The sequence below is a fragment of the Phocoena sinus genome, chromosome 2 (assembly GCF_008692025.1).
Source record: "Phocoena sinus isolate mPhoSin1 chromosome 2, mPhoSin1.pri, whole genome shotgun sequence".
NCBI lineage: Eukaryota > Metazoa > Chordata > Mammalia > Artiodactyla > Phocoenidae > Phocoena > Phocoena sinus.
In genome coordinates this window covers 25062572-25080780 of record NC_045764.1, presented here as the reverse complement: position 1 = coordinate 25080780, position 18209 = coordinate 25062572, and positions in this window count along the sequence as shown.

Genomic DNA, 18209 nt, shown 5'->3' with positions numbered 1-18209 from the left:
TGTTTCCATGTCTTGGCTATTGTAAATTGTGCTGCTATGAACGTGGGGCGCATGTTATCTCTTTGAATTACAATTTTGTCTGGGTATATGCCCAGGAATGGGATTGCTGGATCATATGGGACTTCTATTTTTAGTTTTCTGAGGAACGTCCATACTGTTTTTATAGTGGCTGCACAAATTTACATTCCCACCAACAGTGTAGGAGGGTTCTTTTTTCTCCACACCCTCTCCAGCATTTGTTATTTGTAGCCTTTTTAATGATGGCCATTCTGACTGGTGTGAGGTGGTACAGAGGTGCAGTTTTACATGCTTTGTCACCCATGGGTGCTCTGTCCAGTGGCCATCTGGGGTTACATACATAGCTATTGAGGGGGTGAGGGGCCCAGCAAACCCTGTCAGCTTTTCAGGTGATAAAATATTTCTTTTTTTGTTGTTGTTGTTAGAAATGCAGATAGCAATGTGGTGTGAGAGAAAATATTAATGAAAGTTGAAAAGACAACTTGTGGGATGAAGATATTTCCTGAACTGTGACTCAGTGGGCATTATTTTGGTTCAATAATTGGGAGCATCCTAAAGATCTGGAAATACATCTTTTACCAATGTACAAAGTCCATTGCACTCTGATGTGGGAACAAGATAATTCAGAATTGTTATAAAAATGGTGAAACGCTCTCTTAAAAATGACCTTTCTATGCATGTCTAAGTATTACCCCATACCTTATTACCATGTTGCAACTTCCTATTTTTGGTTCCTTGTGACAAGCCAACATATAAATACACTGTATCATGCACTTTTGCTGCTTCTGTTGGGGAAGAGTGCGTTGTTTTATCTGAGAGCGATGACATGAATTGCGGTCAGATGCCACCCACAGAAACAGCATTTCCTTTGCTATGTGCCCACCTGCCCTTTTTTTTTTTGTTTGTTTGTTTTTTTTTTTTTTACGGTACGCGGGCCTCTCACTGCTGTGGCCTCTCGTTGCGGAGCACAGGCTCCGGACGCGCAGGCTCAGCGGCCATGGCTCACGGACCCAGCCGCTCCGCGGCATGTGGGATCTTCCCAGACCGGGGCACGAACCCGTGTCCCCTGCATCTGCAGGTGGACTCTCAACCACTGTGCCACCAGGGAAGCCCCCACCTGCCCTTTTAATGTCCATAGAGAACAAGGTTGTTCCCTTGTGCCTCTGGGCACATCTTCTATGGAGTCGCCAGTGGCCGAGGGCAGAGCTGCAAATCACACGGTCAGTGGGAAGGAGGCAGTTAATCTGTGAAAGAGATTCAAATCAAGAGAAAAAACTGGGGGGATTGAACTGCACCTGAAAAATGGGGAGAGAGAACCAATTTGTGTTGAAATGATGTCGCCGTTTCCCACGGTGCTGGTGTGTTCTGCTAAAATTTCTCACCCATTGGTGCAGAAGCATTCCTTGAAACAGAGGCTTCTCTCAGGTGGAATGGCAAAAAAAAAAACAAAACCCTCACACTTGGACTTGCCCAGGTGGCTGGAGAGAGACTGCACCTCTTAATGCCAACTCCCCGCCGCGTGGAAAGGGGGCCCTTGGGTACCGTCTGCCACCATTCGTTGTCACCAGCCATCCTCTGGCCTGGCCAAGGACCACTAGCAGCTTTCAATTTGATGGCTCAGCATCCCTAATTAAGTAAGAAAAGAAAGTGGAGGCAAGAATTACCGGGCCATCCTGGAGCCCCGGGCTACCTTCTTTTCTCCTCCCTTCCCAGGGTCTGTGCTCTGTTTGAAATTAAACTTCTGTTTTCTTCCAAAATGAATGACGGAGAGAGAAGAAAGAGAAAGCCACCCAGGGTGGAAAAGTGGTAGCTTCTTACAGCTGACTTCCTGCCTTGGCCAAGAAGGCAGTTCCCGCGTCCTCAGCTCACCCCGGCCAGCCAAGCTCCCTGCAAATGAGAAGCTGTTCCATGTCTGCCCATCTGAGGCTCTCAAATAAAAAAGAAAAGGAAAAGAAAAGAAAAAAAAAAAACCCCACAGTTAACCACCACCAACCCCCCACCCCCACAAGATCAATTAATTCCAGGAGATCGCAGCCAAGTAGGAGTCCTGGTAGGGACACATCTGTTTTGCCATTTAAGCTGTCAGGCCCCATGCCAGGAACCTCCCTGATGAACCGAACTCAGTTGTGAAAGAAATCGGGGGTGACAAAGAACTCAAAACACTTGCGGGGCAATTTTTCTAACCTTTGGTCACTTGGAATGCTATTTTCTTTAGGCTAATTTGCTTTGATGGGAAAACAGGAGAAGCGAACCTGACTCTTAATGAAGCTTGAAGATCTGTTTTAGGGCCAGACTAAATTGGTTTTTGATCTTGCAAGAACCATCTTGGCCTTTCCACGGCTGCAGTCTGCTGGGACGGCTGCCAGGCCGCAGGGTCCCTGTTACAAGAAGCGCCCCTGTCCTTCGCTCCTATACCTGTAATACCCTTGCGTGACCTGAAGAGTCACCAGCTAAGCAACATCTGATGATTATGTAGCCACCCAAGTCCGTGTTTTATTCCAGGGCCAGTACGAAATTTAAAATCCAGCCAGGAAGATTTAGTTTAGCTGTAGGCAAAGAGTGTATCGAGTAGATTGAATTTAATGGAGGGGGGACCAGGAAATGAATTTATTTATCTTCCCTCTCTGCTGTCAAAGGTGACATCTTAGACAGATTCCTTAATTCACCTCTTTCCTGTCTCTTTCAGCCCGAAGGATAGTTTTCTCTTTAGATGTTTAAGACTCACGATCAGGGTTTCGTAATCTGGTCCTGTCTGACTAAGATGTCAGCTGCACCACAGTAACTTTGCAGGGAGTCTGCAGGTGAGGCTGTTAAGACAACTCATTGGGGGAAATGAAAGAAAGTATTAGCACATCTGCCCGTTTATCTTTCTCCTTTTTTTTTTTTTTTTTTTTTTTTTTTTTGCGGTACGTGGGCCTCTCACCGCTGTGGCCTCTCCCGTCGCTCCGGATGCACAGGCCCAGCAGCCATGGCTCACGGGCCCAGCCACTCCGTGGCATGTGGGATCTTCCCGGACCGGGGCACGAACCCATGTCCCCTGCATCGGCAGGTGGACTCTCAACCACTGCGCCACCAGGGAAGCCCTCTCCTTCTTTTTTAATGTCCCTTTGGTTCACGTTCTTAAATATACCTACATTTTGGTTCAGGAGGGCAGTTTCGATTTGCACATAAATATAAATCTATTTGGGGGTGGGCTCCAAATTTTGCACTTTATATTTAGGGGGGCAAAAAAATGTTTGGAGTACTATGCAACAGAGGAGGGCTTGAAGGGGAGGGGGACTAAGTTCCACAATAGCCAGGAGGCAGTGCGGTAAGTAGTCCAGGAGGGAGACCATCAAGTAAGGCAGAGACCCTCATTGTAGGAGAGAAGGAGCCAGAATCCATAAAGCTGGTGACTGATGGGTGGGGCATCTGGGAAGTAGAGGTGCTGGGGGCAGGGGTTTGGCTTGGATGGTGAGGGCCTGGTGTTGCTTTCGTGTCCAGTCTGTCCAAGTTCACATTTATCAAAATCTCAGTGCTCTGAGGTCCCATCTGACTGCTTGGCAGGATGTCCAGTCTTTTCCCTCCTCAGCCACCCCGTCTTTTTTTAAAAATTTCTTTTACTGAAGTATAGTTGTTTTACGATGTTGTATTAATTTCTGCTGTACAGCAAAGTGATCCAGTTATACGTATATATACATTCTTTTTCATATTCTTTTCCATTATGGTTTATCACAGGATATTGAATATAGCTCCCTATGCTATACAGTAGGACCTTGTTGTTTATCCATCCTGTATATAATAGTTTGCCCCTATTAATCCCAAACTCCTAATTTATTCCTCACCAACCCCCTTTCCTCTTTGGTAAACTTAAGTTTGTTTTCTACGTCTGTGAGTCTATTTCTGTTTTGTAAATAAGTTCATTTGTATCATTTTTTAGATTCCACATATAAGTGATATCATATGATACTTGTCTTCATCTTTCTGACTTCTCTTAGTATGGTAATCTCTAGGTCCATCCATGTTGCTGCAAAGGGCATTATTTCATTCTTTTGTATGGCTGAGTAATGTTCCATTGTATATACGTACCACATCTTCTTTATCCATTCATCTGTCAACGGACATATAGGTTGTCTCCATGTCTTGATTATTGTGAATAGCGCTGCTAATAACATAGGTCGGTCACCCCATCTTGATTTGCCTTTCACATCAAAGTGGTTGCCATCCTTCTGCTCTGCCACCCACAGCTTTTGTCCTTTTCCCGTGGTGCCTTTCCTGCCCCCAGGCTGATGTCTGTGCCGTGTCCACCTGAAAAGCTCTGTACTTTCTAGTGCTTTTCTCCCTTCTACTCCAGCTTCTCCAGAGGGGCATCTCAGAGCCACTGCGCTTTTACATCCCAGCCTCTTGTTTCCAGGACGGTGTCAAAATAAGATCAGACATGGCTTCGTGCTCCAGGAAGCCGTGTCCTTTCCTTCTTCTTCGATACTGGCCTGCTCAGGCAGCCAGACCTCTTCAAAGATTTTTTTCTCACAGGCTCATGCAAATTAGGGGACGTGGCTGGTGGAGAGTCCTCAATACGGTTCAGTGTCCTGAAACATTTCAAGAGGACTGGATGGTCCAGGCAGAACAGGCAGAGGACCACTTAATAAGGGTGTGGGTGAAGTCCATATGTTTATGGCAGTGTCTTGCTCTAACCTGACTCTCGGTACTGATACCTATGTACTGATGAAGTAGTAGGTGTGGGGGAAAGAGGATGAGTTCATATCTGAACAAGCTGAATCTGAAAGGTGTCTAGTGGATGTAGAGATGGCAGTGTCCAGTCCCCTAAGTATATAGATCTGTAGTACAGGAGGAAAATCAGAACAGTAAGAGGAAAAACTTTCCCTCTGCTCTCTTAAGTTCAGTGTTCGGGGTCGTGCGAATTAAACTCAGTCTGACAAGTTAGCAAAAGAAAAAACAGACTTTCATCACATATGTACACATGGGAGTTGACAAAGAAATGTGACTCAAAGGGCACTTGGGATATGGAGCTTATACACCATCTGGGCAGGGGAGAGAAGGTCACTTATGGGAAAAATTTAAATATTTAGATGTAAAACAGTTATCTTTCTTCTTAAAAAGATACATGGTCCCATAAGAGAGTGGATGGGATTTGTGATAATTTTGTGACCGTCTCTTTGAGTGTAGTACTGACTTGGGATTCATGACAATTGAATTCTTTGGGGAGGCTCAGCTTTTAGGCAGATAAGGGATTTCAGGAGCAGCTCAAAATAATTTTTTTTGTTGTTGTTTTTTGCGGTACGCGGGCCTCTCACTGCTGTGGCCTCTCCCGTTGCGGAGCACAGGCTCCGGACGCGCAGGCTCAGCGGCCATGGCTCACGGGCACAGCCGCTCCGCGGCATGTGGGATCCTCCCGGACCGGGGCACGAACCCGTGTCCCCTGCATCGGCAGGCGGGCTCTCAACCACTGCGCCACCAGGGAAGTCCTCAAAATAATTTTTATGCCACAGTGGCTTATTCTGGACCCCTCTACAAGAGTGTTCCATTGGGAGTGATCTGATCATCAAAGGGGGAGATTGAAACGATAGGTGAATAAGAATGTACAAGTGACCAAGCAACTGTGGAGAGATAGCTGATCCAGATTTGGGTCAGGAACTGTGCAAGAGGAGCAAAGAACATCTTGTCAGATCAGCAAGAAAGCCATTAAAGGTTACTGGGGTCATATCAAAAGAGCACGGACGCTCCCACTGGCCAAAGATGGGACCGTTTGAACGTTGCAAAGCATAATCACTTCAATGGATTGAAACACATACACATAAATATTTATGCACATACATGTGTTTAAATCCATGAATTCATAATGATAGTCAAAACAACAAAACTGAGCTCATTTGTTTTCTCTGGAGGAGTTTGTCACCTTCGATTATTCTGCAAACTAGCAAAATAGAGGGAGAGAAATCAAGCATTTATTCTGTCTTTCTTGTACGAACTATCCTCATTTACTGAAGAGTGGACCAGGGAAATGTCTTCTTTATGCAAAAATCCAGCTACTAAATTTAGAAGGAAAGATGGAATTAGAGTATCACTATTTTGAAACCCTTAATGAAACCACAGAGCTGTGCAATTGTCATCAGTAGGGGAATGCTAAAACCAATGTGTGAAAAAGCTGATGGGGGACGTTTTAACGGGTATGAATCAAGCTGGCACCACCTGAACCCACTGATTAATATTTAACATCAAAAAAGGAAGAGCCAGATACCATGAACTTCCTGAGGTAATATAATAGGAAGTACACAGAACCACCATGAAATATACTTGCCCCAAAGTGAAATTTGTATCCAATCAAGCCTCTAGATCTAACTGCCAGTTTATAGTCAGGAACTACAGGGGGCCGTTAAGCCACACCTTGGCGGATGCAATTAACAAAAATCTATGGTGTGGGAAATTCGGTAGGACAAACGACCCTGTTCCTTCAGTCAGTGAAATTCAAGGAGAATAGGGAGAGTGAACCTATAGGTTAAAGACTTAGACACAACAGTCAAACTGACATGTAGTCCTTATTTTGGGTCCTAGTTTGAACAAGCCAGTTGTTTTAAAAAATTTACAAGACATATAGGGAAATCTTTATCTTTTTTTTTTGCAATACACACTAAAATATTTATGGATGAAATAATATGATATCTGGAATTTGCTTCAAAATAATCCAGTGATGTTGGGAGGGAGAGTGGGTGAGGTATAAGATGAAAGAAAACTGGCCATGAGTTGATATTTGTTGAAGCTGGATGATGGGTGTTGGTCCTTTTACTTTTGCGTGTGTCCGAACATTTCTGTAGTCATTTAGATTGAGGGGCAAAGGGGTCTAGGCCTGATAAAGGAAGAGGATGCAGCGCAGGGGTTACGCCAGGAGGAAACTGGCATAAAATGGTGCCACTGAGAGGTGAAGATCCCCACGGACCTGTAAGTTTGGAAATTTTCAGCTGGAAGAAAGGTTAGCTTGAGAGGACAGTGGTCTTAATTTTTACTCTGTGTTTGCTACATGTGATTTGTGTTTGGAGAGATCGTACTCTGTCTCTTTGATTATGATGACTGGGGATTCTCTTTCCTATTGCTTTACTCATTTGTCTTGGGTCATGAAGAAGATCAAGGGCTCAAAAGATAGTGGCTGTTTACAGCACTCACTGTTGCCAAAGGCCAGTGGGTTCAGACTCTTTAAGAGGATTGAGGCTTTTCTCAGGGACCAGTGAGGCATTCTAGGCAGGCTGTTTTGTGAAGGTACATCAAGAATTCTGTTTGTCAGATTTAGGAAATCTAAATATGGTCTAGTCAAGTTAAATTTGAATTGCAGGTAAATAAATAATTTCAGATAATTGTCTGATAAGAAATGAATACATTTTAAATATAATATGGAACAAAGAGTCATTTCAGATAAACTGGTGTCCTATATATTATACAGCAAGTTTAATCAGAATAAATATTAGTGCTCAAACTAAAAAGACTTTCAGGAAGTTAACAGAGATGCAAGCAAGTATCCTCCATATCAACCCATCCATCCATATCCATCCATCCATATCCATCCATTCATTCAGTCATCCATCCATCCATCCATGTCCATCCATCCATCCATCCATATCCATTCATCCATGTCTGTCCATCCATCCATCCATCCATCTAACCATAACCATCCATTCATCCATAGTCATCCATCCATCCATCCATATCCATCCATCCATCTCCATCCATCCATCTCCATCCACCCATATCTATCCATTCATCTAGAGTCATCCATCCATCCATCCATCTATCTCCATCTCCATCCATCCATCTCCATCCATCCATCTCCATCCATCCATCCATATCCACCCATCCATCCATGTTCATCTGTCATCCATTCTTATAGAGTTTCTACTATGTACTGGATACTCTTGGGGGGCTGAGTGTCCTATGATCAGTAAGACAAACAAAGCCCCTACCTTCATAGGGTTACATTCTAGGGGCAAAATGTCAGTTTAGAGTGATTATAAGAAACTCCTTGAGATAACCTTTATGTCCAAACATAGAGGAATGAATAAATAAATGATAATATGGTGACTGTCATGTAACTATTAGAGAAATCATGTTTTTGAAGGCTGTTACATATCATGGGGGATTGTTTCCTATATAAAACCAAATTAAATAAAGGCAGTCCAGAAAACTACATGTGAGGTATCATGTAATTTTGTAAATTAAAATGACAAGGGGTGGATATATGGTGTGTTAACGTCTAGAAGGAGATGCACCAGTGGGGGCTCTATCTGAGTGTGGGAATTGTGGATAACCTTTATTACACCTTCATATTTTTATTTTCTCTTATATATTTTCTGCAAAAAGTTCTGGATCATTTTTATATTTGAAAAGTTTTTTTCCCCCCAGAAGCTCCATAACAACCATGGGAAAACTAAAGATTCGTGCCAGTTTTGGCTTTGCCATTAATTCTCGGCACAACCTTGGGCAAGTCTTGTCACTTACTTCGAGCTCTGTTTGGATTTAAAATGAAGAGACTAAGCTGTGATTTTTTTTGTGTAATTAAGAACCAAACTAAGGTTAAAAAAATGTTCTTGTTTTTATGGGAGGAGCCGTCATTGTCCTTTTGTATGTCTTCATAAAATCCCTCTGTCACTGTTGTATTCTTTTGTTTTGTCTAGCTGTTATATGTACATAAAATTTACTTTTAAATATTTTACTTTTAAAATTTACTTTATTTCAATATAGACAATGGCATGTGTGTGTGTGTGTGTGTGTGTGTGTGTGTGTATTCATTCCTAATCCTCTATGGGGTTGTTAGTTAACATTTGAAATATTCTAACTGGACATACCCTTTGGGAGTGGTTGTTAATATGTTAGTACTGTAAGGGTTTTGTGCTATTAATCTCTGGTCAGCCCTAGAGGGCTCCCTAATGAGCCTAATAAATTTATGAAGCTATTTTTCATTGGAGAATTAAGTGGTGTTCAGGATGTGTGAGTTGGCTAGAACTATTTAAAGACACCCTTGCCTTTGCTTGAACAGGGTGTAGAAATCCGGTAATGTTAGCGAGTTGTCAACTTTGGAGTGTTGTCTAAGCCAGATACACCAGTTTGTCTTGTGTCCAGATATTAACAGATGGTTCGAGCAAACTGATCGCACTAGTGTGGTAGCTGAACACCACTGCTAGAATGTTCTTAAGTCTGTCTTGAGTTAACACTTCATGGAAAGGTCCGAGCCCTGGTCCTTCATAGAGCTTACACAAATGGCTGTTTTTGTGCCTACTCACTAATAAATATTTTTATATGTGGAAGAATTTGTTCCGGGCTTTGCTGTCTGGATCACACAGCTCCTCGGAGCACGGTAATGGGTGATGAGGCCTGCAGTTCTTATTCACCTTTAGTTATGGGATGTGCAAACGGTCTGATACTTTTTTTTTAATAGAACTTTATTGGAGTAAAATTCCTTCACATTTCACCAAGGAAGACGTACAGATGGCCAAGAGGCACATGAAAAGATGCTCAACATCACTAATTATTAGAGAAATGCAAATCAGAACTACAGTGAGGTATCACCCCAAGCTGGTCAGAATGGCCATTATCAAAAAATCTAGAAACAATAAATGCTGGAGAGGGTGCAGTAAAAAGGGAACCGTCCTGCACTGCTGGTGGGAATGTAAATTGATACAGCCACTATGGAGAAGAGTATGGCGGTTCCTTAAAAAACTACAAATAGAACTACCATATGACCCAGCAATCCCCCTACTGGGCATATACCCTGAGAAAACCATAATTCAAAAAGAGTCATGTACCAAAATGTTCATTGCAGCTCTATTTACAATAGCCCGGAGATGGAAACAACCTAAATGTCCACTGACAGATGAATGGATAAAGAAGATGTGGCACATATATACAATGGGATATTACTCAGCCATCAAAAGAAATGAAATTGAGTTATTTGTAGTGAGGTGGATGGACCTAGAGTCTGATAACTTTGAATGACTGAGTTGATTCAGGTCACCTGGCATGTCAACAGTGAACTTTATTTTTAGAACTTTTACTGAGTTTTAAAAAAATTTATAAAACTAACGTGTTTTAGGAAAAAAATAAACATTAAGGAAGACTAAAAAGTATCTCACCAGCCCAACTCCTATTTCTACTAATTAAATGTATTATGTGTCTTTTATTTTTTGGACAGACCTGTGTCCCCAACTTCTCTTTTTGGGCTTTTATGTGCAATAATTATTGAAAATGGATGCCAGGTTTGTAAAGTGTCACCTGAATGTCAGCAGACAGCTGGTTCTGCCTCTCTGGAGAGAGTCAAGGGAGGCTTTGGCAAAAAGTCTCGGAAATAACTGGCTTCTCTTACCGCTTTCATTTTGATGAGTTAATTTGTGTTTATTCACATATTGGATTTCACTTAGACACATGGAAAATCTTAAATGCCAAAGAAGGGAAAAATATTGCATAGTACACATTTTAAAATGCTAAACTCAAACCATTTGAAAGCTAGAAAGAGTCGCTTTTGGAAAATCCTATTCTGAAGTTGACAGTTAACCCTGGGTCATTATCCTGGGGGTTAAGCGCTATAATTGCACAGGACTGGACCCTGTGCAGAAACTGGTCCCCAGTAAGGGTGGAGATGTGAAGTCAATGCTGGTGACACACGGGAACTCGGGCTGGGATTCAGTTCGCTACCCGCCGGTGGCTAGCTCTGGGAGCTCAGGTAAATCATGACACTTCCATGTGTGACTAAGTCATCACCTGTGGAGCAGGGCGTGTCACACTCCTTCATTTGAGGGGCAAATTCAGCAAAACCTCTTGGGCGATCTAGTAAAGATGCAGGGAGTTGGGAGGGTGGTAATGTGGCAGAGTACTCCCACTCTGTCAGAATTTTGGCAACAACCAGTGTGACCTTGGGCAGGTCACTTATTTTCTCAGCCTTGGTTTCCTCGTCAGCAAAATGGAGGTAAGAAAAAGTGACCTACTTGACAGGGTGGTTATACATTATAAATGTAAAATCAGTTCACTCATTCATTCTGGATGGTGTTCTGAACAGCACAAACCGTAGGTGTGTGAGACACAGTTTCGATCTTCGAGCAGTTTATAGTGGGAAATATGCAAAACAAATATGCAAATATGCAGATAAGCAGAACATCGAGGTGTGAGAAGTGCTCTTCTCATCAGCCTCTGAAGAGCTTTCAGAGCAGGTGAAGCTTGCTTTTATGGATGTGTGTCACGTGGAGGTGGGACAGTGTGTACTCAGGCATGCTACAGAACCATTCTGCAGTGTGTTTACTATTAAATATGGTGGTGGTGTTATTGTTGTCTTTGAGGGCTTGTAGTATCTGGGGGGAAGCATGGCAATTAAACCTAGAAAATGCCACAGAAACAACAGCAGGACAAAGCTAAGCTGTTTAGAGCTGTGCACCTGAGGCTACGGGTATGTTAGAGGAACAGTGACAGGACATCAGACAGCATCTCCTGCGCACTGACTAGGTATAATGGAATGTAGCATCTTCGACAGGATTTCCGGTTGAGTATCCTAATAGATAAGCCAGTTTCTCTGACTGAATCTTATTCGTTATAAAGGCTAAGCCATAGGGCTGGAGTTGGTAAGAGCAGATATGATATAGATCAAGTCCTGGTCATAAATGAAAGGGAAGTAGGAGAAAAGTTGGACCTTTTCTGTCTCTGGAGATGGTGTCAAGAAGCTATGGCTATTCTAGACCTCACAGCTCAGAGTGTGGTCTGTACACCAGCAGCGTCAACAGCTCCTGGGACTTTACAAGAAATACTGAGCCTCAGGATCCACCCCAGACCGACTGAACCAGGATCTGCATGTTAACAAGAGCTCCGAGCGATTGCTATGCGCGTTCTAGTCTCAGAAGCACTGCTTTAGCCTGACCATGTGTTGGAAGGACGTGCTATGAGGAGCAGTGGTCTGTGTGATCCAGAAGGGCAGGAACTGGTTGGAGTTGATTTGCTCAGTCATGATAAAGATGTGCCTGGATCCCTCTCATGATGGGCATTGGTGTACAGGCTCTCAGAGCTCACAGTAGCATTTCCCTAATTCCAAGAGGAGCTCCTTGGTGAAGAAGCCTCTGGGCAAAGGATTGAGGGGATGCTGTGCATAGAGTTTGTGATAGTTAAATTTAGGTGTCAGCTTGACTTGTCACAGGGTGCCTGGATATTTGGTCAAACAGTATTTAAGGTGTTTCCACGAGGGTGGTTTTTGTTTGTCTTTTTGCGGTACGCGGGCCTCTCACCACCGTGGCCTCTCCCGTTGCGGAGCACAGGCTCCGGATGTGCAGGCTCAGCGGCCACGGCTCACGGGCCCAGCCGCTCCACGGCATGTGGGATCTTCCCGAACCGGGGCACGAACCCGCATCCCCTGCATCGGCAGGCGGACTCTCAACCACTGCGCCACCAGGGAAGCCCCCGTGAGGGTGTTTTTGATGCAGTTAACATTTAAATCAATAGACTGAGTAAAGCAGATTGTCCTCCCTCATGTGGGTGGGCTTCATCCAATCAGTTGAAGACCTGAATAGAACAAAAAGGCTGATCCTCCCCAGAGTACGGGAGAATTCCTCCTGCCTGATCACTTTCGAACTGGGACGTGGGCTTTTTCTTGCTTTCAGACTTGAACGGAAACATGCCTCTTCCTTGATCTTGAGCTTAACTGGCCTTTGGACAAAAACTGCTCCCTCAGCTCTCCTGGGCCACCAGCTTGCTGAGTCACCGGCACCTGGGACTTGTCAGCCGTCATAATGATGTTAGCCACGTCCTTATAGTAAATCTTCTCTCTAGATATGCGTATATAACATATTTCCTAGTTCTCTTTCCCTGGGGTACCCTGACTAATGCAATTTTCTTTTTCAATGCTTAGAGATTCAATAGGTGCTTCTTGCTATTAAGGAAGCTTGTTGACTTGGTTGAAAGTAAATCATAATTTAAGGTCACCCAGTATCTCTTTCTTGTGATTTCACGTGTCTGGTTTTCCAGGGAGGAGGAGAAATAGATTGACCAGTTGAAGTGAGTTTAACTACTAACTCCGCCACTTGACCTTTCCCTAAGAGGAGCATGTAGCATGGGGGCTGGGGGCATCAGTGGGATAGTGGTGGTATATATTTTATTTATCTTGCTTCCCTAGGATAGCACCCCCTGGATAAACTTTGCTTCAGGCTATTTTCTAAAGAACTCCAGTGTTAAATGTTGGCTGACAACTCCTACAATCATAGTAAATTTATCTAGCTCTGTTAGTTTTTGCTTTGTAGCTAATGAAGCTGTTGTATTATGTATATAAAATTTTAGAATTGATATATATTCCTGGTGGATTGAGCCTTTAATACCCTGGTAATGCTTTTTCCTTAGAGTTTATTTTGTTGGAGATTAATATATATTGATACATTCATACCAGTTTTCTTGTGGTTAGTATTTGCCTGGTGTGTGTGTATATAATTGCAACTTTTATCTTTATCCTTCTGTATCCTTAAGTTTAAGATATAAGCTCAAATCCACTTGCTATAGAAAATGCCATCAAGGTGAGAGCAGATTTGCCTCCTTGAGTTTCTTATTATTTGGCCTCTAAATGTCCTCTGCTTTTTGCCATCTTATCAATGCTTTTAAAGAGATGTTTGGCCAACACTTTTGCTCATCTTCATTGGGAGAATTGTTGAGGATATCTAGTGCGCGCCATACCGGTGAAAATTGGAACTGTATTACCTCTTTATAGTAGTTGCTTGAGGACAACTATAGTGGGAAAAGAATTGAGAGGATCCCAGGAGCCCATGACCTCCTAGCTTCCCTACCTTAGGGTGGGATTGGGAAGGGCATGAATAAGATCATTCAATTTCAGCTTCTTCTCACTGTGCGGCATGCCCCGTGTTGCTTTATAGCCTAGAAATTCCCAGGCGGTGGAGACCCTTTTTCTTTTATTATGCAAAATGCTTTCCGTAATGTCAGTTCCATTATGATCCCAGATTTTTATCAGTTACTGTTCAGACAATTCAATTTGTTGGCCTCACACCAAGAACTGAGCTTGTCTCTAATAGAAAGGTAAAGATTTTGGTATCACACAGACTTGGGTTCTAATTTCTGATCTGATACTTTCCAGCTGTGTGACTTTCGCAGAGTTGCTTGACTTCTCTGAGTCTTAGATTCTCTGTCTCTAAAAGGGAGTTATTCATACCTACTCTTAAGTGTACTGTGGGGATTAAATAAGAGACTGTCTCATTGTCAGTCTCTTATTGTCAGTAAGAACAGTAAGACTGTTCTTACTGTCTTAAAGAACTTGGCATATATTAAGTATTTAGTATGTAGTTGGTGGTAGCCTTTTCATTGATATGTAATTTTTTTCAATGAGTTTAGGCTTACAGAATTCTAGGATTAGAAGAGATCATAAGAGCCTGGTCTTAGGCAAAAATTGCATCTAAACTAACCTAGAGCATTTCGTCTCTAGGCCCTATTTTAGAAGCGCTTCAGCATCTTGATCTAGAATTTAATCCAACTGCTTGTACTTCGGTTCATTTTACTGTTGGCAGCCTGAGATGCTATCATGAAAAGTTAACAAGGATATTTCTTTTTTCTTTTTTTAACATCTTTATTGGAGTATAATTACTTTACAATGGTGTGTTACTTTCTGCTTTATAACAAAGTGAATCAGCTATACATATATCCCCATATCTCCTCCCTCTTGCATCTCCCTCTCACCTTCCCTATCCCACCCCTCTAGGTGGTCACAAAGCACCAAGCTGATCTCCCTGTGCTATGCGGCTGCTTCCCACTAGCTATCTATTTTACATTTGGTAGCGTATGTATGTCCATGCTACTCTCTCACTTCATCCCAGCTTACCCTTCCCTCTCCCCGTGTTCTCAAGTCCATTATCTACATCTGCGTTTTTATTCCTGTCCTGCCCCTAGGTTCATCAGAACCATTTTTCTTTTAGATTCCATATATGTGTGTTGGCATACGGTATTTGTTTTTCTCTTTCTGACTTACTTCACTCTGTATGACAGACTCTAGGTCCATCCACCTCACTACACAAATACACAAAGATATTTCTAATGGAAGCTTTCTAGAAGGACATAAGAAATGTGAAATAGATGTTCCAGAGGAGCTCAGGCTTAATTGCCTTCAGGGTAAACAGATCAACAACCTATTCTAGGAGCAGAGTCTGGCTGTGCATACCAGAGGAACATTGGTATGTTTACCACATCTAGACATTCCTGGATTTTCCCATAATGTGTACTCTTCCCAACCAACTTCAGGAAGTTAGCACCCAAGAGAGTGTAGACTGGTTCCAATAAAATCCAGTCTGGAGCACGACTTGAATAAAGCTTGAGCTCCTTGAATGGAATAAACCAGTCCTCACGTATGCATACACCCCAGATCTTCAGACACCACCTGTCTCAGACTGGGTAGTGGGGTAAGAGCAGGTGGAAGAACTTTATACAAGACACAAAGGCTGTTTTAGGAAACAGCTTTTGCAGTGGCCAGAGAGTAGAGCCAGACTAGTTAGAAATGGAGCCCACAGAGGATGGATAATACTTTCACAAGGTTAAGATGATAAAATTTGGCTTCTCTGAATTATAGGAACACTCTCTCTCTTCCCTCTCCATGCTATTTTTAACTTTTAATTTGTATTATAATTATTTCTATATCAGCCTATTTCTCTTATTAGATTCTAAGCACCTTCCAGGCAAGATCAACACAACCATAGAGTTAACTCAAATCCACGTGTCCATTCATGCTTCCAATTGTTAAATACACACAAAAGATGTAGCGACAGTGTGGGGCTTCCCTGGTGGCGCAGTGGTTGAGAGTCCGCCTGCCGATGCAGGGGACACAGCTTCGTGCCCCGGTCCGGGAAGATCCCACATGCCGCGGAGCGGCTGGGCCCGTGAGCCATGGCCGCTGAGCCTGCACGTCCGGAGCCTGTGCTCCGCAACGGGAGAGACCACAACAGTGAGAGGCCCGCGTACAGCAAAAAAAAAAAAAATAATAAAATAAAATAAAAAAGATGTAGCGACAGTGTGAATTATGGCTGTTGATATTCACAGTCAAATAATGAGTGCTGAATACGCTGAGTCATGAAGAAGGTCTTAAGGCTCAGACTCTCCTAAAATTGTCTCAAAGACTCCTATATGGGAAAGAAATGGAAGGGAATGAGGTTTGTCTTGGAGAACATGACCAATGCAGTTCAATTGATTTCAACTTAACAGTCCTATTATGTGCAAGGAAAGATGGTATTTTTGTCCAGCTCTATTGGAAGAGGATTTTTGAAGACATTTTGTTCTGGTACATACTTTTTTTTTTTTTTTTTTTTGCGGTACGCGGGCCTCTCACTGCTGTGGCCCCTCCCGCTGCGGAGCACAGGCTCCGGATGCATAGGCCCAATGGCCATGGCTCACGGGCCCAGCCGCTCCGCGGCATGTGGGACCCTCCCGGACCGGGGCACGAACCCGTGTCCCCTGCATCGGCAGGCGGACTCTCAACCACTGTGCCACCAGGGAAGCCCCTCTGGTACATACTTTTGGTACATATTCTACATGCTCAATAAATCATACTATAGGGATCACACCCAGTACCTCAACTCTCATCTGGCTCTGTAGCTGATTCCAGGAGAGCTCAGCATCCTGGCTGTTATCCTGTTTGATGGTTCAGGTCACTGTGAACCAGAGAGGTGTTGAATTCTCCCACTTCAAGCCCCCTTCTCACTTCCTGCTCCAAGTGACAGCAACAGGAATATGCAGCAGTCAGTTAAAATTCATTTTTCCATGTTAAAAAGATATTTGCTTGGCAGAAAGCTCCAGGCCAATTTCCTACCTGAAGGAAATTGCCAATCTTAACCATTATTGAAACAAACTAGAAACTTTCGCACCAGCCTTGAAAACATCTTCTTCTTCTCCATGAAGTGTCAATTTTATTTGAAAAAATGCCTGCTGTGTCTGCGTCCACATTTCCATTTTTGCTGCTACTCTTATTTCAGACCCTTGTTATCTCTTATAGGGACTCTTGCAGGAAACAACTGATACCAGCCACCCCTCCCTTTAGTTCCTGTGCTGTATCTGCCAATAGCTTGTACCCGAGCACAACCCCAAGGAAAACCTTCAGGGGCTGCACACAGGGTCGAGTCCAAATGTCTGAGTATGATTTTCAAAGGCTTATGTGATTTGGGACCAGCACACTTTTCTGACTTTTCCTCCTCGGATGCCCTCATGATCCAATGTCCCAGTCACACTTGACATCACCCCAGTTCCCTAATATGTCACGTACTGTCATGCTTCTCTGACTTTGTTTCCTCCACCTGGACTACTGTTCTTTCCCTCCTTTGCCTGGTGGAAACCCATCCATCCTTGAAGGCACAGCCACATGGAATGGAATCCGTACAAACTTCCTTATCTAACTTGATCCACACTGGCAATGGCTGGTCAACCAAAAGGATCAAAGAAGGAAACTTTGAAAAATAAATCCCACCTACTTAACCATTCTCACTTAATCACGTCAAGAACATTCATTTGTTGACTCTTGGGTGAAAGGTTTTTGGAATAGCAGTGTCACTGGTCAAAGTTTTCCATTGACTTTCTTCATAAACCACCATCACAAAGTTTTGTTTTCCAGTTTGGGTCCTTATAAAGAAATGAGAGTTTAGAGATGCTTGGAAAGACATCTGAATGCAGAGTTCTTCTAGACTTTTATGATTTCATCTTCAAATTTTTTACCTTCATCTCATTCCTAATTAAACAACATTAAAAAATCAGTTTTGCATAACAATGCAAATGTACTTAATGCCACTGAACTATACACATAAAATGTGGTGAAGGTGTATTTGTCTGCTTGGGCTGCATAACAAGTCCATGTTTGCAGGGCTTAAACAATAGACACGTATGTCCTCCCAGTTCTGGAGGCTGGTAGCCCACAATCAGGATGCTGGCAAATTTGGTTTCTGGTGAAGGCCCTCTTCCTGGCTTGTGACTGTCTTCTTGCTGTGTCCTCACATGGTCTTTCCTCTGTGAATGCATGGAGAGAGCGAACTCTCTGCCATCTCTTCTTCTAAGGACGCTAATCCTATCAGACAGGGTCCCACCCTCATGACCTCATTTAACCTCAATTAATTCCTTTGAGGCCTCAACTCCAGATATAGCCACACTGGGGGGTGGGGCTGCAACATATAAATTGGGGGTGGGGAATAAAAATATTCAGTCCATAACAG